The sequence below is a fragment of the Malurus melanocephalus genome, unplaced genomic scaffold (genome assembly GCF_030028575.1).
Source record: "Malurus melanocephalus ecotype Western Australia unplaced genomic scaffold, MMel_1.1 scaffold_6, whole genome shotgun sequence".
Classification (NCBI taxonomy): domain Eukaryota; kingdom Metazoa; phylum Chordata; class Aves; order Passeriformes; family Maluridae; genus Malurus; species Malurus melanocephalus.
This window is the reverse complement of record NW_026623238.1, coordinates 3861924-3882648: the sequence shown is the minus strand read 5'-3', so window position 1 is coordinate 3882648 and position 20725 is coordinate 3861924. Positions and strand designations below refer to the sequence as shown.

Sequence of the window (20725 nt, the reverse complement as noted above, 5' to 3'; positions counted from 1 at the left end):
TAAACTAGCTTTTGACCAAAGCAAAACAAATCCAGTGTTTGACAAGTTTAAGCAGARGGTTCACCAAACCCAGCCTCAGTAGTCAGCTGAAGGCTTTATCTAAGTTAAACCTGAGAGCATGAAGTGTGTTCTCTCCCACAGAGAAGCAACTTGTAATGGGTTGTTGAGTATTTCACTAAATTGAATTGTCTCTTTATTTTAAAAGCTGTTTGTAAATAATACAGTAGAACAAAAATGCTTATTATAAATAAACAGATATAGAAACATTTRGACCAGGAAAAAGATACAGGTTTCAAGACTTTTAAGCTACTCTATTCTACCCTACTCTAGTTCTGARTAAGGAGGTTTAAGTGCCTTTTGTTGTGCTGCTTTCAAAACATATAAACCCAGCTGCRTGAAGCTAGACACTTCCTTATTTAATTTTACTTTCTCTTAGTTTTTTATATGTTTCTACCATCTTCAGTTTTCCATTAGYTCTATAGCTTAATGAAAACTTCTCCAAAAAGAAGGAAACTGATTTCTCAAGTGCTGCAGAGAGAACAAGGACAGGGAGTAAGGTAGCAATGGAGCAGGTATGTGGGGAAACACCATGGCTGTGCCAGACTCACTCCTCTTATGCTGAGAGCAARCAGCAGGGCTTCCCACCTCTGCCACCTCTTGTTCTCCCCTGACTCCACGTGCTGGCATGTTCCAGCAGCTCAAAACTGATTTAACCAAYTGGTCAACCAAAACAAGGAAATAATTTTCTTTCTGGTAAGCAAAATGGACAGGCTTCCTGGGAGAGCACCCAGCTGAGCGGGTGATTGCAGGACCAGGCAAAGGGAAACAGGRCAATGGGTCTGTCCTCCTTCTTAGCAACAGACGAAGAACACCAGGACCTTATAGTGTCTGGTAAGCAAACAGAAAGGAAGCAAATGGAAAGTAAGTAAAATCTGAAAGACTGTGATGGCCCATCTTAGAACAAACACTTACCAATTGCTTCCAAAAAGTAGGACATAAATATGTCACAGCTGCAATCTTTGCACCAAACCTGGTCTCAAAACAAAAATGCTCTGCACTTTAACAGGCAAAATGTTAATAAAAGCCCCTCAGCAATTTGATATTTGGTCAAAGGAAATGCAGAAAAGCAGACAAAACATCAGCTGCATCCTAATCCCACACAACCCTACTGGCTGAGGCTACATCTAATGGGAGGTATTGCTGACTGAAGTCTTTCATAAAGAGCATCCTTAAGCACCATTCCTTATGAATCCTTATTCAGCTCTGGAATAAYGGCCTCAGGACTTTTTCTACAGAAGTGGTTGAGGATATGGCCTKCCATTGTAAGGAAAGGATTAGACATGTGGTTCTATTTGCATTACACTCCCCCAAAATACTTGATCAGTGATTGGAATAAATGAGGGATGTAACCTGCTATCCCTTRTTTAGATGTGCAGTTAAACTGCCTGCTGACAAGCTGGACAGTCCCATCACTCAACACTCAGCAAACTGAGGATTTCCCAATGTAGAGATACAGATTTTCATAGCTCTAACTTGTTCTTCACAAAAGAACTTCTTTAGTTCTACCTTAACAGCATTATGTTTTGCTCATCACTCACACAAGAARCATGTTTTCTGTGTGATACATCTAYGTCCCTGAGGAGAAAGAGATGCTGCCTCTGAGTCATTGAACCTCAGGTGCCAAGATATTCTAAACAACCATGGAATAYAATATCCTGCTCTGAGAGAAGATACAGCAGATCCCTCTGTAAGAATCATTGGACAGGACATACCACTTTACTGAGAGCTTCTTCTAGATTATCTGAAAGTTTATTATAGTGTTCCAAGGTGGCATTTTAGTTTTGATTAAAATAGTAAAAAGYGCAAAAAATTCAACATTCATGAATGGAATATTGGAAACTGAGCATTTTTCAAAACCCTCAGAATACCATTACATCTAGCAATATTTAGCTCCTAAAAACCTCTTTTTTAGATTTAAAATAATATACATTCAATTATGTTAAAACTATGTTAATCTTACTAAAATGTAGGATTACAATTTTGGKCTATTCTTTCAAAGAGGAGTTCCTTCTTCAAAGTAACACTTCTCAGAGCTCACTCAAAGTATTTTCATTAATTTTCAGCACAAAATCCCCCAAAATAAAGAGTGAAGCAGCTCACAAATAAAGAAGATGCAAGTTAAATAATGTAACAACTGTAGATTTCAAAAGAAGAAATTCTGTAAAACTGTTACAATTTCATTATATAACAATATGCAAGTGAATAAAGGAAATAGAACTAACATTAACATAGTGTAAGGGGTGTGCTATAGGCCATTCATATAAACAATAGAGGAAATCTCTACAAACCAAGTGTTCCGCTGATGAGGAAAAGATATGCAAGACTAGTTATTGAAGTAAAAGATTGCAACAAACAGAATTGGCAGAAATCAGATTCAGTAGAAGAGAATCTGTTTAGATTCCACACTAAACAGAAGCAGCATTTCTCAGGCTTGAAATGTCAYGGCCCCATAGAATAAACACCATATCCAGCTTATGATAACAGAATGATTTCAGCTCAGAGCAAAAGCCCAGCAGCAACCAGAAACATTCCCTTGAAGAGTAAATAGCAGGAATGAGGATTGTGTTAAAACAGAAAAATTAGTATGGATAGCTCAAGCAGGCCTTTATGGAGCAGATCTTCAAAGGCATTTTGTGTTGCTGAAATAATGTGTGGTCAATCAGCATGATGAGGTTTCCTGACCCCTTTTTTCTGACTAGTTCCTGCTCAACCATACTTCCACATGACTTCTACTCACAAAAGCCTGTTCCCTGCCTATTCATTTCTCTTTCCCCGTTTTTGTTGTTCCCTATTTTGCTCTTACAAACTGACATACCCTGCCTGGATGCTGTGCCTTTGGGGTCCAGTGAGCCTGACTACCRGAGTGCACCAGGAGGTTAAAGCAGCAGAGTGAGGGAGGCCATTGCTGACTGTCATTTTCCTCCCTCATAATCTCTAAACAGTAAATGAAACAACCAATTAAAGAAATAYAAACACATGTGATGATGGCATTGGATTTTAGGGTATATAACAGCTTTTGCATAACAATTCAAAGCTAAATGTCATGCACTTGTTTTTTAAAATAAAATACCTAACTCCTAATTCAGATTGCCTGTTTTATGATGTGTTTCAAAGTGAAAATATTTACTTCTTAAAATTGTAGCTAGAGAATATAATTCAAGTTGAAAAATCCACTTCAGCCACACAGGCTTATACAGTAGCTAAGCCCATCATTTTGAAGCATTATATATTGCCTGAATAACACAAACAAAACATGTCCATGATAGCCAGTAAAGTGAATACTCTCAGGGTTATTTTCCTGGCTGCACTCAGGAGCTCTGCTCTGTGCTAATCCATGGAGCACGACCAGGAAATGTTCGGCAGAGCGCGAGGCTGCCTGGGCCAAGAACGTGCCAGGGAGCAGGCGGTCAATTTAGCAATTGGACAGCCTTGAGATTCACATTCCAGTGCCTCGGAATGGCCGTGGTCCCACAGCCCTGCAAACAGCCATGGTCAGGACATGTGCCAGGCAGGGTGTGCACGCACACTTGCTTTGCAGGCTTCCTATGCACTGTTATYTGAACAGGGTTGTATGAAAATCTGTAAGATCCAGATGTATGGCATATAAGTAAACACAATATTTGCATATGTTTTCTTCTCTGTCACAAAGCAAATGAGAAATGTGCTGCAGACACTTTTTGTCTGGATGGAAATGAATTCTGCTCTTAATAAATTGTTCATTTGGACTAAATGCATCCATTTTTTTTCCTCTTCTTAGATTTCCCATCCTTAACTATGTCCAATTTAGCACTGAAAATTATCTTTTAACAATATTTTTACCTAATTAAGCACAAGGAAAATTTCTAAATATATAAATATTTTWAAATATCACTGGCCCATAAGATCCAGTGCTCCTGTGGCACCTCCTGGCACTGAAGTACACCCTCTAAACAGCTTGCACTGACAGAGTGCAGTAATGAAAGATACAGTTTCTCTGTTAACTCTTCCTGATGGGGCATGGTGATACCAGGGCATATGAACTCACKGCAAGTTCACAAAAACACACTTTAGAAAAAGTAAAGACCTTAACAAATATTTTGAATATAAGTCACACAGGGTACACAGTAAACATGTTGTACATTGATCTTAAACATCAAGCAACTTACAAGAAAAATTAACTAAAGAAGTTTCATATCACTCTGTTGGAAATATAGGAATCTCTTCATTGAGAGAAGGGATATTTTTTACTTAGATCAGAACATGCACTGAACATAAAACTGTAACTTTTTAGATGAAATACCTTGAATGCAGTTTTTCTTTATTTTTCCCCCTTCATTATTGCAAAGCAACATACAGGTGGAAAAGTAAGTATTTTAATTTCATTACTTTTATAAAAGGCTAGACTTCACCTCTTTTAATATTACTTCAGATCCCTTTTTGCACATGTTTGACCTTTAAAGATTCTGTTKCTTCATCAACAGAAAAATCATTAACTGTTCTAAACCAAATGGATTTGAAGTAGGGCTGCGAAGCACAATCGTGTTCTTTCATCATGCACTTCAAAAGACAGCTGCCTTTGGATCACGTTGTGGATCCTCAAGTCCAAAACTGGTCACCCTCACTCCATTGATGATAGCCTATTGATCTCAAGTAATGAGCGCCCATTAGCCAGCAGCTACTACAAATGGTGTCGTCCTAAGCAGGCAAAGGTTATAATGCTTTAAAAAGAACTGCTGRAGAAGCAGCAGGGAAGACAYCAGGACCTCTCTGCTTGCTCCACTCCAGCCATGTTCTTCTCATCTCTGCCTGAGGACTGGGCACAGTGTGACTTAATAGGGCTTAAAGGATGTCCCCAAAATTCCTCCATTGCTAAAGAGAGGATATTAAAAATGGTTACCATTTTTTTCAATTTTAATCTGTGTCAGAACAAAACCCATCATAACACAATATTAAGATTTTTTAAAAAAAAATTAAATCCAAAATTTAACATGTTATGCTACTGCTTCTTCCACAGTCATCTTTCTCTATATATACATACATAATTAACCAATTGTTACACTGTATTAAGTGATGTTGTAATTAAAAACATTTATCTTGGGAGATATTGYATGTATGCAAAGCATAACATCAGGGCATTCACAAAAAAAAAAAAAGCTCTCTGTGTCAAAAAAATGAGGCAATTAAAGAGATTTCAAATCTAGTACCACAACTACAAGTGTTCTTGGTTATCCATTTCCATTTTCATAGCTATAGGATAAAAATGAAAGCAAAAATATAATTCATTTTATTTAAGGGTCATTTGCTAGGGTGTAACAATAAGATTTACAAAAATGTAGCATAAGGAAAGAGTTTCTAACTTTAGCTGCTAGAATCACCAGCATAGCCCCAAAAGCTTAGACTAAAGAAAGGTACATAACTTAGTTTGCTTTGGACACTTTCTTTCCTTTTACTAAAAAATGCTTGAGACCTCAATATACAAAATGAAAATTTTTAARTACAATGTGTAATTTCATCTTTTGTTTATACCTCTTGTGATACTGAAAAAGTTAAATGCAAAAATAGACTTTTGATCCTATTTCCTTCTCACATTAAAAAATAAATTGGTTATTGTCTCACTGTTGAGGCTAAGGAGGACACACAGCTGTTATAACCAAGCACTCATTAGTCGTCCTAATGCCAACCAATTCTGCAACATGAAGCTATGTCTTACTTAGTACTTTTTTGYTAACTATTTCATATCACCTGTACTTCTCAACTTTAGAAGATCTTTTTAAAAATTTGTTCATCTCCCATAATCTAAGTTTTTCTAGTTCAAAAATGAAAATATCCTTTTACTTTGCTTAATAACAGTAGACACACACAACAGAGCAATCTAAACACCAAGATGCACTTACACTTGTTTTTGCTCTGGGGACTATTGACCAGCATATTGCTCCCAGGCATCATAGTTTAAAAATAATATTCACACATTCATATTAAGAAGCACTACATGAAAAGGAGAGTAAGTGAAACAAAAATACTTTAAAAAACCCTCAAACCCCAAGAGTGTCTCCAAAAACAGTATCTGTCAATACACAACAAAGCCACCACATCAGATTTACAATGCATTTAAACTCRGTTTTAGAAGATCTGCATTTTTATTAACCTGTCATACTGAAAGCATCTAATTTTATACTTCAAATTGAAAATATTTGTGTATCTGTTAGCTTTGGACAAGACAAAGGCAATTTGGATCAAATCAGCTTAGTCATATAACACACTGTTTCAAAAGCAATGTTGACACATTAATGACTTTTCTTATCAGTCTTCATTTAAAAACAAAATATTAAAGCATTTACCAATGAAATTTTGATTAGCAGTGAAGATAATAATCTCATTACCTTGCTTCAAGGGTTAGCCAGTATTTCAGCATTGATTTATGAATGAACTTAAAATTCAAAGACATTTCCTCAGCTAAGCAAAATCACCAGAGCAGCAAAATGGAAATATCTGAAAGACACTACTGTCTTAACTATTTTAAAAACTGACAGGTTTTCAAATGTCCAACCCCTGCCACAAAGATAGATGCTTTTAAAAGGTCCAGTGAAAATTTAATTTAAAGATAAATCTCTTCCTCTAAAAGTGATTGTAAMGTGTATGGTAATATAATCTTCATTACTTTGACAAATTAAAAGGAGGCAATGGTAGAAATAATGCAAACTACTTTAAAATTATGGATTTCTCATTGTCATTACTTTCTAATATAAACAGTCTGAAAAAGATGCTTATGTGAATTCATCTGTAAGGCTACTTATGAAGTGCTGATTGACAACAAGAGGTGACAAAATGGAAAAATAACCATTCCTTCAACTGTGTGATACACACTGAATCTGAAAAAAAAAAGTGCAAACTAGCTAATCTCATTTTCCTTTTTTTTTAAGAAGGGAATATTTTAATAGATAAATATTAGCTTTGTAGATCTCTTAGACTTAATAGGTAAGATCAATAATTTAAGTTAAAGAATTGTTATCATTTGTTTAGCACTTTTCCAACATATTTGTAAGGTAGGAATTGTCATAACTGGATGACTTTACCATTGCTAAATCTGCAAAAAACAAAATAAGACAAATTTTTTTTTCTAACCAATGCAGATTATTACCCAGCAGAAATAACCTATACCTTAAACACCAAACTGCTATGTTTCTCAGTACAGAACAAAAGATCTGCAAATGCCAGCAAGACCACATTGCTTATGTCTACTTTATTCTTATTCTTTTTTTATTCAAGGTCATCCCAGCAGGAAATGAAAAACAGCCATCAGCATAGTAAAAACATTCAAACAGAGCAGAGCATGAAAATTGCACAAAAGAGGTTATATAATCAAGTCAGTGGAGTAACTGGATGATGTCAATGGCACTTTAATGCTGCTTTAACTATTGCCCTGTWAAAAAATGTGTCACTTTGTTGAACAAACAAAGACACAGCCACCACTTAAAAAAAAAAAAAAATCAACTTGCAGCTATAGCACTACTTACAGTAATCCCCTCTGTTAGCAGTGTAACATTTGCTAGAATACCAAAGGAACCAAGATWATTTTTTTTGCCTTCTTTTCAGATTTAGCCCTAAAGCTTCTCTTACAAACAAAATTATATCATTCTCCTTTTTCTTGGCAATTCATTTTCTGGATCAATTCTTCCCCAGTCTAATTACTACTTACAATATGCAATTTTCTCTAATTTACATCGAGATATTTTTATTATCAGTACATCATCCTGYAGCACATAAAAAAAAGCCACTGCATTTTGAGATGGAAAATTTAATCATTATTTTTACATGGTGAGGGGGTATCATAGCCAGTAATACTTATTATACTGCAATTCAATAAGAAAAGTAAATGGTAGGATCAMAAAAATATTGGAATCTGTAGATCAGGATGCAGAACATTAGGCGGTACTCACCTTGGTTATAAAACYATGTTTAAGAAAATACAAATAATTAAGCCTGGAAGATCTATCAGTTATCTAATTAAAATAATWCCTGATTTGCACACATATGTAAGATTTCTTGACAAGAACTTTGAGTTCACATGTCTTAAATCGCTATTTTATCAGCTACAGCTTTGGTGAATGGACAACTTACCATTTATCCTTCACGAAGAGCTARGGATTTGTTTTACTAACAATTATTTTGCCATTACAGTTGAAAGGAAAACATTTAAATGTTAACTCAGTGAAATGCAACACTGTATTGTCTTACTAAGTCTTTAGATCCCTTTGCTGCCCTTGTTGCCAATTTTTCCAACCAGTCATTAAAAGGACTCAAGCAGGATTTGCTGGTTCAAAGTTTTAGGTCTGTATTTTAATTGTCAAGAATTATACACAAAAGTTTTATCCTAGCATGATTGTGGCTCTTTGTCTCATCCACTTTCAGAGTCCTCCAAACTTCATCTACCACAGAAATAGAGTATTTTGAAATTAGAAATTTTATTTTATAATGGTTTCTAATTCTCATGCTATCTTTAAAAAAAAAAACTAAAAAAATCACCAAAACAAAACCAAACCCACACAAGCAAACCCCCCTCCTTTCAATGGCATGGATAGAATTCAAAGAGATGTAATGCTGTTTCTGCAGTCTGAGAAATAACAAGAAAAGGCAAAATCTGTCTTTATTCCTCCCAGGGGAATCTATTGCTAAAACCAAACAATGAAATGGTTGTTGACAGCACAGCCATATGTTTCATTACTGATTATTTTTCACTGGAATAAGCTTGGGAAAGGGCTGATTTCTTGTCCTGTGCTCATGCTATGCCCAGTACAATAGAGCACAACAGCTGTGTCTGAGTGCTGTCCTAACTCAAATCCATGATGGTAAAGGTCTTGGATCAAGCTAATGGTTGGCACAGTCTGTGTAAAGAGCTATAAAAAATACATTGAAATATTTGTGACAGTTGGGAGATACAACTTTTTCTTGGTTTCCTTCTTAATATTTAAGAATATCCAGTTTCAACTGGACTTTCAAATAAAAAAAAATCATTTCTATAGCGGATTAGAGGAGAGACCAAAATGGGAAGCTGACTAGTTTATGGCTTGGCATGAACCAGTGAAAAAAATGCACTCGTTTTGTGTGGTTCTGAAGTTAGCAGTCCCATTAATTACTACTGTGAGAAGCCYACAGCAATTCTGCTTTTATGTCACAGTCACAAATTAGTGTTTTTTCCCTCCTATGTACCATTCTGTAAAATAAATAATGTTTCTGCACTTCTCTGTCTCATAGGGATGCTTTATTCCAAACTCTGTATCCATGAAATACTGATATTCTCAGAGGAAAGAACTGAAAGCCAGAAAGAAACATTATCCTTCCTGACCTCTCACACAAGACAAGTCACACAACAATAGAGAAAWTCCTGTCTTAAAGCAATTATTGCTGTCAGAGCTGAGCCATCCCTTTGAGCAATATATAAAACTGTGATTCAAGACCATTAATCAAGCAATTAAAAAAATTGCAGTCTCACCCTGCTTCCAACTTTCAGCTTGAGTATGTTCGTTTTCAGTTTCTATTTGGCAAAAACAAACAGCTTTAAGTGAGGAATACAACAGACTATTTTTTTTAAATGTCAAAACACTGAAGTTCTTTTTTTTTCTTTGTCTTGCAGCAGTTCTCAAAAGATTAAAAACAGATAACTCAATCATAAAACATCAAATAGGGGTGGGTAGGAAAAAAATACAACACTGATTTTGTTCTATAGCAGATTAGTTCTTTCTCTTTTTACTGTCAGGAAAATGGACACAGTGTGCATATTCATAATTGAAACTCAGCACAGTATAATCACCTGTGTTTTACCAGATTGCCATAAGCTCCTTCTAGCTCTGACACATCAGCACCTCTCCCACAGGAGCACCCTGCTGGGTACCTCTTGTGCTGGGCGAGGATCAGTAAAGARTTGAGTTCTCAGCAACAAAGACCCTACAGCTGGAAACAGGATGAGAGCGCGGGCTGTGAATGAAGGCACAAACTGAACAGGTAAACTCATAAGCTAGTATGTAAGTGTGGTTTCCCTGATACTGCAGTTTTAGGGGCTTCTTTCCGCAGGGCAGGCAACCTCATTGATGATACAGCATRTGAGCTTCTATTATATTTATTTTGCCAGTGAATAACATCCAGCATCTAAAATGCCAATGACCTTACTAAAGAATGCCTGTTTTGTCTCCTTCAATTCAAAAAGAAGTTCTGCAATACAGGATCAACATCAAGCCAAAGGATGTGGAAAATTGAAAATTTAGAAATCACATCTAAAAATAACATAAATTTGACTCAAAGCCTTATTCATTGTAAATCCATGYGTCACTCTTCCCCTTACACTAGGCAGATTTTTGTCAGAATGTATTTCTAATTGTTTTGTACTTCCTACTTGTTTCCAATACAGTGATAGGCATATTAGATTCCAACAGACTTGGAGGTGTTGTTAGAATTTATATAGATACTTCTTTTTGTAGAATGCTGAGGACATTTTACTATTTCCAAGGAAACAATATTGGCTAGCATTAAGAGTAACAAMAAAAAATCAGGGATTCTATCACTTGGCTGCAGACTGGATTCCTGGTTTCAGACAAAGCAACAGCTCTTCCTTCCACTTCATGGAAAATCCCAGGTCAMCTCAATGAAAAAGCTACAGCTCTTGGAAAGGAATTTTCTGCTTCCTGAGGTTAAGGCCAGGCTCCAAGAGCAGATAAGTTAGCTACTTTCTGACTGCCTTCAGCTCCCCCTGCTCCCGGCAAAGCAAAGRCAGAAGAACAGGGCTCTTAAAGCTACTCTGATATTTATCTCCTCATTCCTYACAAGTGCAGACAGCCTCAAGGCAGGCAACTGGGCGTTCCGGTCTCTTGGGAGAAGTTGTTTTCTCCCTATGAAGAGTAATGCAAGAGACTAATAGAAGACACTCAACCCTAAAGTACCCAACCAAATGACATTCAGGAAAGGGAATGTCTGGGAAYAGATTATTGCTTCCCTTTTCCTCTCATGTCATCAACACATAAATATCAAAATTATAAACAAAAAGTAGTTTTGGACCTACTACTCATTAGGGAACAAGTTACCTTACAGAATGCATCAAGGGAATAAYAAAAGATTGATAATAAACATTATGCTTCATACATTTTTATATTCCATAACTCAAATTAATCAATACCCATCATCTCTTACCTCACATTGCAAAWGTAGAACTGAACTAAGTAATACTAGCCTACAACTTCTTCCCCTGCACATTTCTTTCTCTACCTAAATTTAAYTGATTGGCCATCTTAAAAAACAACTTGGAAAACTAGATTGCTGCAAATTATGGATGTGTCTGAAATTTTCAAGTGAATGTTACTGGTCTTGTGTGTTTGTTAGTATTTTTAAATTCCAGTGCCCTCAGGAGATCACTTCTACTTTATATTGTCATGTATGATCTTCCTAGCAGTTCTAATATTGGCAACATTAAGCCAACAATCAATTAGATAATTCTTTTTATCTCTCTGTAATTATTCCATCCTATTGACATAATACTAAAGATACTAGAAAAGGGTATGAAACATCTGTAGACAGAAAAATGTTTTTACATACTTTCACATTGTTCATAATGCAAAAAAGTTCATTYTGAATAAAATCAAAGACAATTCTATCCTTCTTCAGTCTTCACTCTGTAGGGCCATTTTTAAAGTTATAATTCAATCTGATTTTTCTATTTTGAACATGTTTCAACTTACATTCTTGCTTTTATTACCCCATACAAAGTAGCTATACCCAGGCCATATAAATACCATTCAGGCCACATGAAGAGCAGCCATATTGCCCCGTAACACATAACAGCAAATGGGGACTCTCAAGGGGTCTTTCCTCACTTGAACATAAAGTACAACACTTTTGACCACATGTGTATGTAAAAAAAAGTTCAAACATTTGATTACTCTTGCCAAAGTAAAACAAAATTATCAGAATTATCTCTAAAATAATAAATTAAGTACAAACCTACTTTTAAGGAATATCAGATGGCTTAAAATACCCACATAATAAATAACTGGCATAACAACTCAATAGAGGGGACATTATCAGAAATTAATTTGTGAAAATTAAAAATGCAGACATTTCTGAGGTAGGACATTTGCTCTGGCAGGTGGGTGGGGAAGCACAGAGCAGGGGCTGGTGGCACTCGTATTCCTGGCAAGGAAGGAAAGTGGAAAGGGGCTTTTTCTCAAGAAGGGRCACTTACAGTTCTCTATGTGCCCCAACCTGCCCCTCTGAGCTGTATCACAGATTCAACTTATTTTTATGGCTTTCTCTGAGGACAGGTCCTGTTTGGTGAGGCCCCAGGGACAGGTTTCCTCAGGAGGCAGCTCACTCTCCTGCCGCCTGCCAGGCCACCCTCTCTCAGACACCACAGGCTACCAAACCAGGGAAATTATTCAGACTGAAATCAATGCTCTTCCCTTGCTTATTTTTCAGCTAAATCTGAGAACTGATGAAGACCACGGGTAGGAATGAGCAACTACTGCTGGCATCCAGCAGTCCAAAGAAAGCCAAGTACCACTCACAGGGTGTTTCTGAGTTATTTTTCTTTTTAACTGCAAAGGGGTACAATCTCTGTTTTGCAAATTCAAAAAAGAAAGTTGGAACAAAACAAGAAGATATATGCTAGCATTAATATAGTAGATAGACCAGCTACTTAAATACATTGCACTTACTATTTTCTTTTAATATGCAATCTAAATAGTTAAGATTAAAAAAAATACTACAATCTGCAGCCAAAAATTTTTTTAAAGTCTTAACTTCAATAAGCAGATATATCTACCAATTACTTTTCAGCTTTGAATAAAAGATTCTTAGAATGTTTCTACTACTCAAAACCACATATCTCCATACCTTGAAAATGTATAAATCAGTAGTATTCCACTTGGCTCAGACCACTGCCATATATGTCATATATTTGGCTTAAAAGCCAGTGAAAAAATTCTTTCCCAGAAATAYTTTAATCACCAAATTTTATGTTCAACTGAAAAAGAATCCTCTGGACCCACAGCTAAACTATCATTGCTCTAAGAGTGGTCAGAAGTACAAATACACCCTCTGATCCAAAGGCATACAAACACCAATTTATGGCTGGGATTTCCACAAAYACTTAAGGCACTTCACGAAGAAGTGAAGAGTGCAAGCTGCAAACCCAGCACTTAGCACTGAAGTGCAAAACTTCCCGCTGATGAAGTTTCCTCAGGCATCAGATGTTGCGCCACTACAGCAGTACAGGGCTGAAATCTCTCCTGAGAGATTATACACTTGCTCTGTTCTCTGGAGGGACAAGTCCTTCCCATGTAGAGACAAAACAGCTAAAGATAAGCCTGAGCTGAATGAACATTTTATTTCCCACCCACTGAAATTTTGTCACTACACAGCCAAAACCAACAGATTTACATAGTGAAAGAGACACCAATCGAGAAAAAAACAAAACAAAATAAACTGCAGATTTTAAATCCTCAAAGGCATTCAACAAGATTTTCAAATCCTGATGCTCTCAGAAATTTCTTGCATGTGGGTCCAGATGTTAAAACCAATTTACTTCATGGGTATCTACCACCATGCCCAACTATCTCCAAAGTTCAAAGTCAAAAAAAATCAAATCACTTCCACTCTAATCATATGCTTCTTTTAAAAGCAATTTTTGTTTACACTGTCCMGAAGACTGACTCCTGTAAAACGAAATATCCTTTCAGAGAAATCAGAATATTTTTAAAGTGAAGTCAGCTTGCAAAAGCCAGTAAATATATACAAGTTATTTAAAGAACCAACCAACCAAACTGGATAAAAATTCTGTCACAATGTCTGACATGCAGGACAGGTACCAGCTCTGTTCTAGCATAATTAGAAAATAATTCCTTGTGGATATTCAGAGGAAAAAAAAAAAAGTAAATGAAACTTAATGAAAAACTCAGATCTAAAGAATCTRGTTTGCACAGATATTACTGTGTTCTATGTATAGTGGGAATTCAAAATTTTACCAATATTGAAAAGACAAAACTAGTTTGAATTAAACTTGATATTGTTGAATGGTGTGTGCTAAACCACAGCTAGTTCTTATTTATTTCTCTGATGAATAAGGGATTACAAACACATACCATGGAGTTAAAGAACTGGCCTACATAATTTACCTGAGGCTGGGGGCTGTACAAATGTTACTCGCCTACCTCTTATATCTATTTTAAGTGTTGTTCTCCTTSCAAATTCATCAAAACCAGAACTTCCCCTGTACTMTCTGAGGAGTTTAGAAATCCCACCCGTTTCCTCAGAAGACCTATCAATGGATATATATATATATTTCATACAAATATAGTCAATATAAAGATTGACACTGGATGCTAGTTAGTATTGTTTGGGTTTTTTTTAACAAACTTTGCTTTCAGCCAATTAATTACTTTGCCAAATGGTTCAATTGGAAATCTCTTATGAATACTGGGTCCCAGACCCTTTTTACATGTCCCAGACCCTTTTTACATATTTCTGCTCTTTCCAAATCTTATTTTGAATTATTCCCATGCAAGATGTATCCCAAATGTGAAAGTACAATAGAGGATTTAAAAAAGAAATCATTTACCACAGAAAGTACAGGAAGTTGACATAGTATAAAACAGCTAAGAAAATACTATCACAATGGAGGATTAGAGGATTTTCTGGCTAAGTTTTCAAAACTGTTGTTTACTGAATCAAGAAAAATGCTTCAACATGTATCAACATTTTAGAAATTTCAAGGGATTTAGATTATTCATAGAGAGCTCAGAAAAAATAATATATCCTSAGTTTTTAAAATTGGTTTAAATAAAGTATAACTGTTACCATAATAAGGAAGGTATTTACAGATCTACAGTAATTATCTGGCAGCCATTATCTACACGCCTGACAACCAAGTCTTCAATCTACAAATTAATGTGCTTTAGCTATACGTAAAARTCTAACCAGGAAACATTTTAATTGATTCTACCCCCTACATAGGTGCTAYTGCACTTACTTAAGCTTTTCCCAGGGCAATAAAATTAAATCAGGAAGTTAATGCCTTGAATCTGGTCAGAGGAAGCCACCAGCTCACAAAACCAAATTGCCCTCACTGCTCTTACAACTCCACCGCAGTTCTCCTTGTCTGATACAARTCTCACCTTTTACTGGCACTTTAAACCAAATGCCTAGGCCCTTTTTATTGGAGACTGAAAACCTTACCAAAGTGAAAGATCTGAATTTTTCTCATTCAGTTTATGTCCATAAAAAATAAATACTCCCATCTCTCAAATTTCTTGGTGAGTTTATCAAAATGCCATCAAACCAAAACTTTTTTCTTGAACCCAAATTAGGTATTATCCYGAACAGTAACAAAATATCCCTTGAAAAGCATCCTGCTTTGATAAGTACTTTTTTTTATGCATATATCACACCATCACACTGCTGCTGTACTTTTTTACTTTATCTTAGACAATGGAATGTGCCTTTTATTTGTATTTGAGTTTTGAATTGCCCACTAGAGTTATATGTGCACCAGAACACACRTTGCCCCACATATTTTTCAAAATAATTTGGAAAAATTGGTAAAAAAGTTCTCACTTGTCACCATTGAAACACTACAAGACATTAATTTAGGCACACTTTTCAGATTTTAATATTGGTGACTGATTTAATCGGATTATCATGATAATCTATCATTAAATAAGCCATCACAAGATACCAAATAGTGAATCTTTTTATCAAAATGGCCAACCAAAACCTTGTAAAAGTGAAATATTTGCTTCTGTAACTGTGGACCTTGGAGAGAGGCTATAAACCTATGAATTTAACTGTTTTGAGAAGTCTGCACTGAATTTCATGCTGCCCCAATCACGACGTTCACTCTTTCTAGAGATAAGTCAAGCACTCAAAGATTCATTTATTCTWTATTTTTTCTCCAGCAAAGAAAACCAGCAGCAATATTGTTAAAGTGCTATTAAATCCAGTCTGGATAACACAGTGCAAAGCACTTGACAATTAGCAGTCATCATCCTGCTTACCAAAAACAGTCATTAGTTAAGGTAACGCTTGTACCAAGTAATATTTTTCCCTTTTTAGACCAGGCAGGCAAAGAGCAGTCTGTTGTAATAAGTGATTTAATGGGAAAGAATGCTGGAAAAAAAAATGTTTCTGAAAGATACAGGGAGTGGCAACTGGAAAGAGAATAAAAAATCTGAATGTTAGAACAACAGATCACAACAAAAAAGGAGCAATGTCACAGGCAGTAAAACTAATTTGGAGTTAAATAAATTTGCTCATTGTTTTGCTTGCTAAAACTTGAAAAACAACTCAGAAAAAATCTCAGAGAACACTACATTGCACAAAACTTCACATTTTCATTCTACAAGAAACCCTGCCAGRCGCTGCACAAACTCTTCAATGTCCTAATCTTTGCTTATCTTTGTAAATATAGATTAAATAAAAGGACATGAAGCTGAGAGACCACATCAGTCTCTCCACCAAGTGTCTTTCTCAGGATTTTGAGACTCTTTGTGATTTGTAATAAACATTCAATTTTCTGTTTAAAAGAATCATTTGACTCTCATTAGCAGCAGYAATAATGTCATAGGAAAAAGAAATCAAATTTGGCAGCCTGATAAGCAAAGGAAGGAAAAGGAAATATTTGAGTCATTCYGTTCCAGCTCTTGTTTCACCATCTCTATGGATTGTCTTGAAACCCTGCCCACATTTGCAATAAGAAAGCCTTTAAAGTTATTTTTGTTTTGGTTTGGGTTTTTTTATCAAATCCAAATGGAACAAATGATAAAGACAATTTAGCTCAGTTGTTCCCCTTTTACTATATATATATACATATATATATACACACACGCAGTATGTACAGCCTGTGTATATATAAACATATAGACACACACATACACACAAGTATTTAAAATACTAACTTCTTTTCATACATAAACTTCACCAGAAAAACAAGCAACTATGTTTAGATTGCAAACTATGTTTAGATTGAGTGATACAGATTTTAAATGTCACCTTTATGAATGGATCTTTACTGTAAGTRAAGTCTTATCCTATAAAGATGTAAACACTGGCTTGCTGGAAAGAGACTCAGCAAATATCCATGTCCTGGAAAAATCAGAAGCCTGGGATTACTCATGTTATGCATAAGTTCACATCTGCAAGATGAGCTCTAGAGTATACAAAATGTTTGATCACAAARTAACACCTGAAGTGGGGAAAAATACTGTAAATAAACTACAATAAGCTTTGAAAGTCTCAGCAATCTGAATGCAAAAAGAAATAATTGAAAAAATACCATATAAAAACATGAATCAAGATGGAAGAAAATTTAGTTTGTTTTTCAATTGTTCAAAATAGAATGGGAGTCTCAAAACATTAATCTAGCATTTTCATTTTACCCATTACACACAGTAAAGGCTATTTTGTAATTTTAAAAAATAAAACAATACACAATTTTATACATAATGCATTATCTCTCTTCTTCTTTTGTGGTTTTTGGGKTWTTTTTGCAAATGGTTGTCTGTTATTTTTTCATGTCATAATAGCAATATCAATCTCTTCTATTATATTACATTTGTTTCTTTCCACAGTTTCCTTCATGCCAAGATCTGTTGTTTACTAGCTGTATTTCCTAGTTTTTTTTCTGCTAGACTTTCAACCTTTTAAATTAAATTTAGCTCACTTGCAAGGCAATCCATAAGCATATGACAAGCCTAACATTTATTTARCACCTAAATGATGAAGTGTTCTGCTGGCTAATGGCCATCCCCATGTCATCTCTTGATGAGCCCTGACCTCACCTGGGAGAGAAGTCAGTAGGGACTACTCAGAAAATAGAGGAGGTCAGAATATTTATTAATCATATTTTTCTCTTAGGCGTGTGTTTACCACAGTTTTAGGTGAGACACTCCTCTCCCTGTGTTTCAGATCCAGACCCTCCTGATGATGTAAGGGATAGGCATCTCCCTGTTATTTTTCCACCAGCTGCCTTTGGGAATTAGGARAGAGTGTATTTACTCATGTCCAATCATCCATTTCCTACTCTTTCCAATGARTAATCCCATGTTTGTCTCTGCTACACAAAAATTTCTTATTCTGTGTCCCTCATGCCCCCAAATTCCCCAAAGTGATGCTGAAAATTCATTTAACTCACCATTTTTWAAGTATTTTGTTGTTTGGGAAAACTGAGTAATAGCAGAGGCACTGAAGCTCTCTGTTAAACAGAATCAGAAAGACAGAAAATGTTTAAAACTAAGATTTTGAACTGGGAATACAGACAACAACACCAAGCAATCCACTGATCTGTATAATCCTTACAGCTTTCTAAAACATTTCACTAGAACAATTGAAAAATCTTGTGCTGATGACAGTCCAAACTCACAAAGCTTTGGGAATTAGAAGACAATCTCTTAAAACAGCTATAAAGCAAATATTCCACACAGTCCAGATGAGCATATGAAGAGATGTTTGTAGTAAATGGAGAATTTTCATGGTTGGGAAAGGTGACCAGTAGAGTTTCACAGAAAGCTGTGCTGAGTTCTCCATTGTTCATTTTATTCCCAAATGGAAGAGTGATGAACCACAAAAATAACAAAGTTTTGCTTATGATTCTCATCTATTTTAACAAAGTCTGACTAGGAAGAACAGCAAAAAGACCTGTCAACAGTCCATGAATGGCGATTTAAATGCAGACTAATGCATACTTTAATACAAAATAATGTATACAGAGAAAACCAAACTTTACAATTAAAATGGCAGACCTAGAAGAGATCTTTACTACTTGCAAATAAGATCTCAAGTATCCCCGATTAGTCCATGAAAAAAAAAAAAAAAACAAAAAACAAACAAACCTACACTCTAAGAGAAGGAAATATCATGTTAGGAATTATTGGGGAAGAGAAAATAAAACCAGACACCATCCTGTTCCTCGACAGTGTGATAAGTGTACAGTAAGCTACTTGCAGGAAATCATGGGTAAGATTTTGTTCCTTGTGTTTTCCAATTCTTCAACAAAGAATTTGATGAGGGCTAACTTACGGCCGAGATGACAAAAATATCTTCCCACAAGTGAATTCAGTGACTCGAAGTGAAGACTCATTTGGGCTTTCTGTTGCAGCCCTCAGCAGCTTTGCCTCATATCTCCCAGTAAATGTCAAACACTATCAATGCTGTGCCCTTCTGCCCCCTGCTAATGACCAAACACATTCTGCAAGCTCTGCAAATGTCGCMTTAACACACTGATGCCTTGGTCCTGGGTTCATTCCATCAGCAGTACAGCCAGACTGCCTGGGAACTTCAGCAGGCTTTGCATCCTACACACCCTCCACAGCTGCTTTGCTGGGGAGGATTGATATCTTTTGCAGTATCCATTCCACTTGATTTGCTGGGACTCAGGATGGGGTTTAACAGAGAGAAAATACTCTCCAGTTGGTAACAATGTACATATTTTGAAAGTTTTTTTTTTTTTTTTTTTTTATCATTTGAGAATCATTTGCCTAGTCTTTGCAAGTAGTTTCTTTCTGTTGAAAATTCTATGAGAACATTCTCTTCTGCAAAGTAATTTGAACTTCGGTTTAGACAAATAAATATCAACATCTACCTACAGAYATTTAATGTCCTTTTGTCATCAACAGAAAACTAGTCAACACACTTAGGCTGGAGAAGGCACAAATAAATTAATAAATTGTCCAAACAGTAGATACTTAATTCAGTTGTCTGACCAGTGGTGCCTGCAGTTGGTTTAGATGTCCATGGCTATCTGAAACATCTGTTGAGAGCAAGCAGCTATGGCAGAGGCCCAATAAGGACCTGGGTCCTTTTGGGGAAGGCAGCCTGAGGCTAGAAATTATTACTCCAAATTAAGGTGTCCCCTTTTGAGTGAGGTGAGTTCTGCTTCAGGCACTATGAACTATACTGGCTGAGTTGSTACTCATTAGAAGGGAAGGTCACAAACCAAATATAGCTGTAAACTCCTACGTAAAGAGACCTAAATGTAGGTGTTTTAATCTCAAAYTGAATCCTGCACTTGTTCATAACATTTCTATGGAGAAAGATGTCACATAAATTTTACTGAAATAATCTTGTGCTTTACCCCCTACTCTGTGTCATTCAAGCAAATCATCACTGGCACCTATTGTAGTTTCCTTCCCAGAAAGGAGTCTGTCAATATCTGTGTCAGYACTATTTTCAAACCCTTCAAATAAATCTTCAGTATYSGTACTTCTTTTTTTATCATTAAGTATGTACAAATCCCTGCAGCTTGAATAAAATCTTCAGGTGTCGTATCTCATGACCAGCTCCTACATGCAAATTGATGTTTAGCCATGAAGTGACCAAGTTTACTCACACTCCACATTTGAGACTGCAATCCTTTGTCCTTCAGAGTGATGAGGTATGTTTATTTTATTTAAACTTCGTTTTAGCTTACTTAGCTTCGTTTTAAGCTACTGGAATTTTTTAAAAGGTCTCAAAGATCTTATTAGATGTAAGGATCTTATATTGTTAAGATGAAATGGGTTGGTTGTTTGCTGGCGGAAAATGCAACATTTCCAATAGCAGATCTGCAATCAGCAAGCAAGATTTCTGCTACAATAGCCCAGAGACTCCTGCCCTGACAGTCTCCACACCTATCACCCATTTCATTTTCCTAAATGCCTCTGCTAAGAGGTWT

The 20725-nt window shown here is 35.9% G+C and overlaps 1 protein-coding gene across 2 annotated transcripts in view; it reads right to left on the bottom strand.

Moving 5' to 3' along the window:
• Positions 1 to 20725, bottom strand: part of PXDN (peroxidasin) — an 80727-nt gene that overhangs the window by 55445 nt on the left and 4557 nt on the right. The gene's annotated exons all lie outside the window — the stretch shown is intronic.